Raw genomic sequence first — 12,366 nt, forward strand, 5'->3', positions numbered from 1 at the left:
GTTGTAAAGATGGACAATGTGGAGGTGGAGGTGTTATCAGGGACTATGAGGGGCATCTTATATATGCTTATACCCTCAAGTTGGGACAAGGAACTAGTAACTGGGCAGAATCTGTAGCTTTACTTTTTGGAGTAAAATGGTGTATTCAAAATGAATATGAATACATCATTGCAGAAAGTGACTCAAAAATCTTGGTGGATAGTGTCAATGAAGCAATTTCTATCCCATGGAGGATGATCAAGGAAGTGGAAGAGGCCGAGGCGAAAGATATAGAACAAGGCGGTTTTATCATGCGGCGTACTCGAGAAGGAACAAAGTTGCAGATAAATTAGCTACTCTAAGCCATGGAAACACTAACAATCAAACATACTATGTATATGAAGGTCTCCCTAACCAAGTTAAGGGACTAATGACTCTAGACAGATGGAGCATACCAGCTTTTCGTACAATCAAGAAAGCAAGAAGCAACATCAAATATGATCTTCCATGAAGACTCTGATGATAGTAATTAGTCCACTACTTTTGTATAGAAAAGTAGAAATAGGCTATGCATTTACTTCATCTCAAAGGGACTGGGGAACATTGTTAGAATTCCCTCAAATATCAAAGATCAAAGTGTAACTTTTTGTGAGAAGATGAATAAAAATGCATAAATTTAACGTTAAAAAAAAAGATCTTGAATAGCCAGTGGGTTGCGAATGCTTCCTTCTCCACCTCACATGGGTTATTACATTGATGATTCACCTACTAATATGATTAGGTAAATACATATTGCAGACTTAGTGCATAATGATTCCATTTATTGTATTACATTGATTTTTTGATAACCATATTGTATTACATTGATGATTCACCTACTAATATGATTATGCAAATACATATTGCATACTTAGTACATAATGATTACATTTATTGTGACTGGTGGAATGGACCGTAGAACATCAACTCCATTCCACAACACGCTTTTACATGAGTAGCATTCTTATGTTAATGAAGTACTAAAACTTTTTTAAACGCTTACAGTTATCAAGTCAGGAAAGTTTGCCGAGTCTTATGTGAAGGGTAGGTTGTCCAAGCCTTTTGGCCATCCATATATAGTTGATTCACTCTCAAGAAGATAGTCCAGGAAGTAGAGTTATCTTCCAAAATCATGTAAGCGACATTCTTTCAAATGATTTTACTTCTTATTTTGATTAGCAAAGCAGATAATGTTGCTTCATTAGGGATACCTCTACATACATATCTATCATCCCAAGAGGATCCTGCTAAGATTTAAAATTGTTCAATCATGGGAGAAATTTTAGTCCTACTGTAAGACGTAGTTGAATAAAATGATGACAGACTAAAAGTTGTGTCATTTTTTGGGTAGGAATGGACTATGAGACTTCAGATTGCAACATTAGGTCTGCACTGATTTAGAATATACGACATGTGAATAAAAAGATTGTGATATTTGAGAAGTCTCATGTAAGCATTCAACTATAGGAATAAGGCTGTTTCTTCCGGTATAATTTGTCTTCCCTTTGTTTTGTATATGACATAACACTTCAAATATTTTAAGTTCTTTACTATGACGGAATTGTAGGAACGGAAATCTGGTGCAGCTTGTCACATAATTCAAGACATTTAACTTCTTAATGCATTGGTGGACCTCTTACTTTCTTTTAAACTCTGTGATGCATATCAACTTATCGATGTATTAACATATTGATTTATGAATTATGATAGACGTAAGTATGTGGAAGTCGTCTGATATTTTTGCCCCGCAATATTCAAATGAAGTATAGACCTTGAATTAGTTCAAGGTGCCAATGAGCATCATGTAATTCCTCTGAACTCCTCTGCTTATAGGATTCCAACAAACATATTAGCATGATCATCGTGGAGTATGTGTAAACTGCATAAGTTAGTTCCGTTCTTTGTTTACATTGTTAGAACTTTTGATAATTTAAAAGAAATGATAGACGCAAAAAAGAATGTAAAGAACAAACTGAAATTGACATAAAACAATATACCGACAAGGTTGATTTGCACGGGCTACTCATATCTAGTAACTATATAATAAGTGTGGGTCTAGAGGACAATGAAGGGTATTCTCGTAAATATGTGCTCTTTTATGGCTAAATTTTAGTGTATCTGTCAGCCTTGAAAAACAAACACGTGTGCCACCAGAAGTCCCACTCTTTACGCCGTCTCGGTTTTCTCTTTCTCATTCACCTTCTACTCTTCTATTTCTATCACTGGACAATTTTCTGCACACAAAAACTCACTAAACCATAGAGATAATAGATCTGTAGAAGAAGAAACTTGGGTGAATCAAGATGTCGTAGCAAACATATGTTGATGATCACTTGCTTTGTGAGATTGAAGATAATTTGAGCCCTATTTTGCTTCTTCCAGCAATTTGGTTTCAGTTTTCTCTTCACTTTCTTTCTCAAGCTTTGGTTTCTTGTATTTCACTATGCTCTCAATGTCTTGCTCTTTCTCTTGTTGAGTTTTTGTTATTCTTTCTACTTTTCTTTTTGCCCAGTTTTTTGTTCTTAATCTTCTGGTTCTCTGCTTAGTTCTTAAAATTTGTTTCATCAACCAAATCCTGCTGAAGAAACTTGAGGATTAATATTCCTTTGTGGAAATATTTGTAGCTTGATGACAACTCTAAAACTCTGGTAATGCACAAACAACAATGAGCTGCCTCTTAATGAATAAGTACCCCAAGTCAAAGCTATTTTCATATGAGAACTCCAATTTTTAAAGATATTACATCTTCTGTGAACAGAAGAAATTACTATGTCGTACAAATTCTTCTATCACCTTGACTCTGAGGGAACTGCAGAACTACTAAACATTTTGTAGGGTCTCCGCCAATAGTTGTTCACCGTTTGGCAAGGCAATACTGGAAATGGTTTCAGTTAATTACTTTTTTGAGCTTCTGAAGTTATGAATGGTATATATTACTTACGAGATCGTTTCTTTCAGGGGAAATGTGATATAGATGCAGCTTTTCAAGAGTAATATGCCTTATTGTGTCGAGGTAATTTGGTTGGCAAAACCTTTCTATTTTATGTCTTTTAGGGTTAATGGAGTCCAAATGGAATAACAAGAACTATTGACGGAAAAAGAGAATACTTTAATTGTCCCAAAGGGAGTATATTGCTATAAAAAGCACTGGAGGCTTATATGCTAGATACTTTCTTGCTGCATCAGTTAATTCTCTCTATGAGATCTTATTAAATGTATTGTGAATGGTTCTTAGAGGCCAAAATAGTTGTCAAACTCATCAGGAAAAAACATGGATATGTCCTCTGAGAAATTCTTTATAGTTGGGAAAATGTTAATTTTTTTTTTTTCGTTGGACCCTCACCTATTCAAGTAAGTTTCTGATTTTCTTACAAGGGAAATATACAGGAAGTCTGATTCTCCTAGCCTAATAGATTTAAATAATTTGGTGAAATCTTTTTCTCCTCAACTTGTGCAACAACCCCTGTCTCAACTAGAACATATTGATGTAAGCCAAGAATTGGAAGGTGGAAAAAGTAAGAAGGTGTGTTATTCAGTATTGATGAAAGCAGTAGCTAATTTCATCAGTTTACTTGTTTATCTTAAATATTTACTCTATTTGTTTTTTAGCGGAACGGTCAAAGAATGAATCACATCAAATCTTGGTTGTTTACTTCATGACAGCTAGATTACAATAAGCAACATCAGCTATAGTGCTCAAGACGTAAAAGTCCTTACTGGTGATGTTCTGTTTCAGCCTTTCAGGTACCAAACGATCATTTCATTGCTTCTGTTCCCTCAGTTATATTCTTGGTTAGTTAAAAAGACGATGGTATGTTGGAAATTTAGAGACACAGAAGTTCAAGTGCAAGCAGCGTTGACCAGCTTATGCCATATTCAAAGATTTCAAAATAGGAAGTGTAATCCACCGGAACTTAGTTTGCTCTCCTGATATGGTCTATTCACCTTTTCCTCGGAGTTAAGATCTAAAATGCTCCGACTGATAAAAAGAACAACTAATATTCTCCTTAAGAAAGTTAAATCAGAACAGAATTAGTATAAAGGAATGAAAAAGAGTTTTGCTTTTCTTTACCTAAAGGAAAGAAGGATTGTTTTTCTTTTCAGGATGAAACGAAAAACAACTTCCAAAGCAGTTTCCATTAGGCATCAACCTAGATATATATTCAGAAAGCTCTTCCATTTATTTGCACCTGTAAACCAACTCATCAGAGTCCAAAATAATTTTTGTAAGCAAAAACACAGAAACAAGATAGTCTGATAATGTCATTTGCTTAGCATATCCAGCAGCTTCGAACAAATTGTGTCATGATCATCAACAGAAAAAAAACTTCCTAATAACTGGAGAATTGTCATATATAGTTCTCCCTTTCACCACCCATAATTCCTCTGGTTTCTTCCACGGTCATGTGTGAAGCCACAAAACCAAAAAGACCCACAAGAGAAAAAGATCACCCAAACAGAATTTCCGAAACTATGAAAAATGCATGTAAAAAACAAGTAAATCTCCATTACATATCTGTAAAAAGAGAAGAAAAAAACCCACCCGTAAAAAGAGAAAAGAAAAAATCCACTCGTAAAAAATAGAGAAAAGAAAAATGTTTACTATTATTGTTTCAAGCATATCACCAATACTTTTTTTCTCCTCAAGGTACCATTCTCGGAACTTTGTCAGTGAAAAGTTATCTTCCCTCTTCGTCTTCCATGACTCTTGCAAGAATTGTTGATTATCGAAATTGACCTATTCTTATGAGCACAAACCAATAAATGGCAGATTTTCCAAGAGTTTTGACAGCGTACTCCATTAAATGTATATTTTTATCTCCTTTGTAAAAGGCTTCTTATATGTGCTTGTGTTACTTAACTAAAAAGGTTGATTTTTTGGCTTGACTTAACATTCGGAATTTGAATGAAGGATATAAATGAACTTTCTTTTATCGGAAAAACAAGAATTTATAATGGCTGTAGCAGGTACTGATTCACAATATCTGCAATTACATAAATGATAAGTATTACATTACTCTTATGTATATTGTGTTTGTTTTTTAGTACAAAAAAATAGAGAACTTCAACATGTGAGTCGTATATCAGCTTAAACCTGCTGATTTCTTGTATGCTTTGGCCCTTTTCCCTGTCAATATATATTGTAGGGAAAAGGGGAAAGCAAAATTGCTTTAACCAGAGCAACTAAAGTACGTAGCCCTTTAAGATCTTTTATAATGCTTTGAGCAGAAGTCAAATATTTTGCCTTAGCTTGCTGAATTGGTTTGCTCGGAATTTGACTGCTCTTCCAGTAGGAACTTCTTGGTTCTTGGAAATTGGGAAGTACTCACAGTAAATCATGTTATCGGTTATGTTGCCTTTGTTCACTTGAAATAGAAAGCATATTTAGCTATAGTGCAACTATAAAGCATATTTGTATTTACCTTGCTTTGACAAGACAAAATCTTCATAATTTGACTAGATTTTTATTGCAATTTGTTACCTCATGTACTGTCATGGTTTACTGGTAAAGCTGGGGAAGATGATGAATCTGAAGATATGGAAGATGTTATCAAAAAAGATGGCGATGAGGATGAAGAGAAGTTACGGAAAGGTTGTACCAGCGTGGGGAAAAAGTGAGGTTGATTGAATCTACTGCTAAGTCATTTCTATCGGATAAGATTGTTATATTTTTAAATAGCATTCTAGCAAAGCATACTTTTGAACTCATAAGCTTATTTTAGACATTGTTACCGGCACAATTTATTCCCTGAAGCACATTATCTTAGATCATATTGTAAATTTTATAACAAAAAAGAAAATAATCTCCATGTAGTGCACAGGGGCCATCTCTATATCACTCCCGAAGCGGAAGATCACTCTATTCCGATCCCAAAACCCGATAATTACCTCTATCAACTCTTTGCAACCCGTCATTGTCATAATAGATGTCAAATTTCCCAAATGACATGAAATACCCTTCTTTTCTTCTTGAGACATTTGGGCCCACCAAATATGTAGTAAGTCCGGCGTAGTAAGGACCATATCAAATTTCAAATTGACCGACATCTACAAAACAAAAGCTAAGGTTAATTTCCTCCCCAACGGGAAATAGTTGAACTCATAGGCACATAATATGAGATGCGGTGTTTTTTGGGTAGTGGATTGTACTTGACACGGGTAGTCTTCCTATCAGGTTTAGATACGTCTAAAATATCCAAACCCCCGGTCTACTTCATCTTTAGATTTGGCTTAGCTCTAATCCTAGGCTTATGCAAGAGTGAATTTTTTGAATTGACCTTGGACCCGAGCGGACTGCCCGGGGTGAACTGTTGTTGGTCGTTGGGTGACCACGCACCGACTTAACGTTCAACGTGTTCCAAAGAAAGAATGTTTCGGGTTTTTTAGTGAAGGCTAGATCGCGATCCCGTGTGTCTCGTTTGAAACCATGCTTTTTTTCAGGAGTGACGAAGTTTATGATATGATATGAATGACAGTTAAAAATTACGGAAATTAAACACATAAGCAATAAATACAGTTAAAATCACATTATATTGAAACCCTTATGGTTAGAACCTAGGAAATTCCCACCGGAGTCGCCATCTGTTACGGTTCACTTTTACGTGGGCGCATAAAAGCTACAACGAGGTTGTTGGTGCTCTAATTGGATTTTAGTATTTTAGAGTCGCCACCTAATTTATTTAAGGAAAACTAGGTTTAAAAGGGTTTATCAAGCAAGAGAAAAATCCTCTTTGGACCAGAGTTCGAGGTAAGGGTTTTGGTGATCCTCGAGGGAAGGTTTTAAGCACGCTAGTATTAAGGATCCGTAGAATACAGTTGACCTACGAGTTAAATGTGTGATTAATGTATTTATTTGCTTAACTATTTAATTTTCCGCAAAAAAAATGTCATTCACTTTATCATAAACTCCAAAAAAATTCAGCAAAAAGTCCCCTTTAGAAAGGGGATTTTGGGTTTGAAATTCACATAACTGTTCAACTCACTTTATTGCCGGACTAAAACACACTCGGGATTTCTCTTGAGTAGAGTCGCTACTATTTTAGCCCTAATAAAATAAGTTTAGCACTTATGGTGTATATAATATAAAAAGTATGGAGTATATCTCCGGTTTTATATATATATATATATATATAATGAAAAAATGAGAGTGTTTTTATTAAGTCCAATTTTTATTCATTGAAGCTCAATTGGGTCAAGTCATATTCTAAACTTTCCAAATTCTTTTTTCCTCAAAGTTAGCCCAAATAGATTTTTCTTTGGGAAAAAGACCTAATAATACCTATTTAAGACTCTATATTACAAAACATGAGGATATTTTTCCTTATTTATAAAACATACCAACAAAATTACAAAGTATATTAGATTTGGCTTAATGGGATACCCACGATTTTAGGCTTTTTTAAGAAAGAAAATCTGATTTTAAATGTGAACTTAATTCTAGGATAGTTACCATTCAATTTCTTCTTCTTTTTAAAAATATTTCTCTCTCTCTCTCTCTCTCTCTCTCTCTCTCTCTCTCTCTCTCTCTCCCCTCTATGATAGACACCATTTTCATACCTAAAATCCATCTTCTCTCCTAGTATAAATTTTCAAACCAATATTACAAAGTAATTTTGATTACTAACTAGTGTATTAATTGTATATAAAAATTGATTTGTATTATTTTCGGATATATATGATCATTGTGTGTTTTGAAAATCTGTATCAATTATATAAACTGTAGTTTAAAAAATGTTGAAAACTAATATATGTATGAAATGTGTATGGAGTCTGCTATATGTCATTTTTTAGATATATATGGCACAATGTGTATGAAATGCGAACAAATTCGATATCAATTAGTCTTAAAAATGTTGAAAACTAATATGTATATGGAATGTGGATGGAATTTGGTTTGTATCAATCAGAAAACTTATTATACATATATACATTTTCACAATCTATACATACTTTGATCAGATTTTATACAATTTATATGTACTTTATCATAATCGCAACATACATATAACTTTCATACATATTTCACACGTAGAAATTATAAGGAATTTATACATATTGCATACAAAAATTAATATATATTTATTTTTAGATGTATGAACTTTGTATGGAATTTGGTTTGTATCAATTACAAGTTTATTTTACATATTTTTCTCAAAATTTATACATACTTTGATTAGATTTTATACAATTTATATGTATTTTATAATAATCAAAATACACATACAATTTTTATACATATTTCATATATAAAAATTATAAGAATCTATACAGTTATACATATTGCATACGAAAATTATACATATATGTTTTTTGGTGTATAAACTTTGTACATAAAAATTACCGATTATAATGGATTTTTTTTTGAGTAAAAGTTGGACAAAATATCTCTTAATTTTGAATGAGGAGAGAAAAGTAGATGAAGTGAGAAAGCAAAAGTTGGAGAAAATCAGGGAACTATATCTCTAAATTTTGAATGGAGAGAGAAAAGTGGATAAAATAAGTAAAATGATTTCCTTACCTTATTTTAATGTGTTTTATTTGCTTCTTTTTAATTTACCTAATTCGTATAGATTTTGTAACAAGTATATTAATATATTTTGTAAACTGAAAAATATCATCATGTTCTGTAAATATACCCTCTTACCATGTATATATATGTTTTTTGCCCTTTTTCTTTTGCCATAGTCTGTAACCTTTGGGTTTTTTCGGCCCAAACAAATCTCAAAGTTATTTTTCTATTTCAAGTCCCAAAACAAAGTTCATTTTTTGCTTCCATGGTGCTGAAGCCTCAATTTTAGATTTCCAAAATTCATCCAAAGTGTCCAAAACTTTTTTTTTTTTTTTTTGTCCCAAAGAAATTAAAACAGCATTTAAACACCTCTTCCTTTTTTGTCCTCTGTTCCAATCTTTAAAATTCAGTAAATACTTTATAATTTTAGCCGTCGGGCTTAAGGCCCAGAAAACAGTTTACTCAATCACCATTCACTGCCCAGATTTCTTAAAGACGCAAGAACCCAAATCATTTTATCACTTAACCATTTGAAAACATTTCCTCTTAAGTTTAAGGTGCTTAACCAATTTTCAAACTTAGCTAAAATCGGTTTAAATCCATTTTTTATACAAAGCTCAATTTAGTCGAGTTTTTGAAAAAAGAAGAAGAAGTGTTTAAGCGACATTCCTAATAATACTAGGTGTTTCCTAAGTTCTAGCATCCATATGTGTTTCAATATTTTTTCAAGGGTTTTACAAATTACATATTTATACACCTGAAATGAAATACAAATGAGGGGGTTAGGCTGGTGGGCCTATCTAAGCCCACCAGTTGACTATTTTCACCCACAGTTGGGCCTTCACCATTTTCACCCATGGTTGGGCCTTCAATAATATTAGCTTCCCTTAGTTTCATATTCGAACTCGATCAAAAATGAGGGTTGGGCCTCTGGCCAACAGGTTTAAATGCAGAGGATGGCCCAAGTGGCCCGATGATTATTCACATGAAACACATAAGTAGATAAGGATTAGGGAATGCTTAAGGTTGGTACACATAACTATCATAAAGGACTACATATAATTTATCACATACACATACACGATTTTCAGAAATAAAACCAAAGAGGCGGCGCAAAAATAAAACACCGATGGCCCAGCTAGGAGAATAAAAGCCCACATGCTATCAGAAAACGGGAACAGACCAAACATAAATAATAAGCCCAATCTAATTAGAGCCCAATACAAGAATACACATATGCTTAACTACTCAAACAGTTGCATGATATAAGTTAGCAAATACAGAGGATATACGTCATATATACTAAATATACAAACTCATATACACCTGAGGTATATAGAATTTTGGGTATACTTAGTATATTTTTAGATATTCCTTCTATATACAGTCATTATGCTCAGACTGACTACTATACATGCTTACAAAAGATTACAACTAGATGTTCCGACGACATATACATCCATCAAACAAAGGTAATAAAAACTACATTTATTCAACTGATCTTAATTTGTTTTGTCCAGTTTACTGCTTTCTTATTTCTGGGTTTCTGTTCCTTTTGAATCTATTTATATATTATTCATTTACTATTTTTCTGCATTTTCAAATTGTACACTCTCAAAATATACAACAGAACCACAAAATTATATACAAACGCCAAAATCAAGAGTAGCTTTTTCCCTGCATATTCTGGATAAAAGTAGAATAACCCTCTGTTGCGAGACTGTACCAGTGTAAAAGATGTGTAAATTCCCTCAAACATCTTTTGGGCCCCCACACATCATTTGGATCATGACACGGAGCAGATCCAACATAAGCAATAGTAATTATTGAAAGTGTCAGTTGTTAAATCTGGTGGATAATTCATTTCATGGAAAATAGGTTTGTTGGATATCTCATTGATCGGACCTCTTTTTAACAGCCTTTTAACAAACTCCAAGTGCACTCGATTATTTGATGCTATTTGTTTGTGTGCGTGTGTGTGTGAGGAAGAGAGAGAGGGAGAAATCAAAATGCACCTTTATGCTTCTTCCTTATGTCACACACACAAAAATGAAGGACTTAGCGCTTTTGTTGCTTTTTGCCATGCTATGATTACTAAAGCATTTGTTTTCCTGCCTGTGTGTTTCAGGCTTACTACATTATCATTACCCCTAGCTTTTTGGGTTGAGATTTTGGCGTAGTAAAACAAACGTTACTTCATTATATAGATGGAATTTTAAGACTTTAATACACTAAAAAGCTTGGAAATATCCCAAGCAAAGCTTAAAGCTTGAGTTAGACATTACTTGTTAAATATACTGGTAGTTGCTGAAAGTCGATTGACTTAAAAATAAAAGAATCTTTACACTAATCCATTAACGGTATGAAACTAGTCAAATAAAGAATCAAAGATATTAAACATAGAGTTCTAAGGCTCGAAAAAAACGAGTACTCTTTTGGCAAAAGTCGTATCAATTATCTCTCAAATTTGCTGTCTTTAATCAAAGCCACAACCTGAGGAACTTTTGGTTGTTAGAATTGTATCTAACAATGGAAATGCTGTCAGTATATTTCTTCCAGGTAATGTAGTGGCATTACTTGACAATTAATCAAACGAAAAGAGGATTCCACATAGGTCTAGGTAGGATTTCTTTGTATGAGTTCATGATAATGTAAGTCCATATGACCTAAATGATTGGTTTTGACTGGCAGAAGCCATTGATGCGAAGAGATACGATACCACTTTCTTTAACTAAACTCTAACAACTGTCTAATGTCACAGATTGTGAGAAGTTTGGATTTTTCTTACATTGGAATAAAGTTGAGGAGATAATTTCTTTCGTATATCTGTGAATTGATTGGATTGCTCGGAACTAGAGCTATTCCGTTGATTTTCCTATATTTTATGGATTCGTGTGTTTCTATAACTCATGTTTTGAATGTTGTTTCTTTTTGGACTTTGCAAGTATGCCTTTTCTACTTAGTTTGTCGAACACTTAACTCTGAGATATGAAGCTGAGGAGGCAGATGGCAAGCCATAGTATTACTTACATGATAGACTAATAGTCAAGTGTATTCATTAAATTCATTGGATATAACGGATTTCGATCTTATCTATGCAAATTTCTGTGTGATTATTTTAGCACCTCAACCATTTATTTTCAAAGAGAGGTTAAATTGCTGACTCGATTATTCCTAATAGGTCAGTTCAACGAAATAAGTTTTGTTCTGTTCATTGATCAAAGATGGGAAAAAATGACAAAAAGATTCTCACCGCACAATTAGTGCATCTTTTCCAATGGCCCCCGTCAAACACAAGAAACTGAGAAATGAAATTTCTTCATTCTTTATCTGGGGTAACACTTTATTTCTTGGCCAAGAAAGCACCTCATTTTCCGAGAATGCAATTATTCATAGTAAACCAGTTTCTTGATTCGTGTTAAATTAAGATCCAATAGCTCCTATCTTGCTTTTGAGCGTGACATGTTCGCAATATTAAAATTTGGCAGGATTCATCAGCTCCTAACACATTTAGAGCATTATATGCCATAATATTAAAATCATGTAGGATCCATGTATATTTCAGTATTATCTTTTCAGACTTCGTGCATTTCAATAATACGTCAACAATAGTTCAAGGTTTACTCAAACTAATGGGTCTTCACTTTTTTAACACGTAGGCACATACTCTTTAATTTCATTCAAATATTTTTAGGATACAGTTAATTATGTTTTGAGATTAACCATGACAGTATCCCACTTTCATGAAAACAAATTTAAAAAAAAATAAAGAAGGCATTTCTCAATTAACAAGCTCTCAATGTCATCTCTACCACTAGACATGGCAGCCTTAATAGGAA

The sequence above is a fragment of the Lycium ferocissimum genome, chromosome 6 (genome assembly GCF_029784015.1).
Source record: "Lycium ferocissimum isolate CSIRO_LF1 chromosome 6, AGI_CSIRO_Lferr_CH_V1, whole genome shotgun sequence".
Lineage (NCBI taxonomy): Eukaryota > Viridiplantae > Streptophyta > Magnoliopsida > Solanales > Solanaceae > Lycium > Lycium ferocissimum.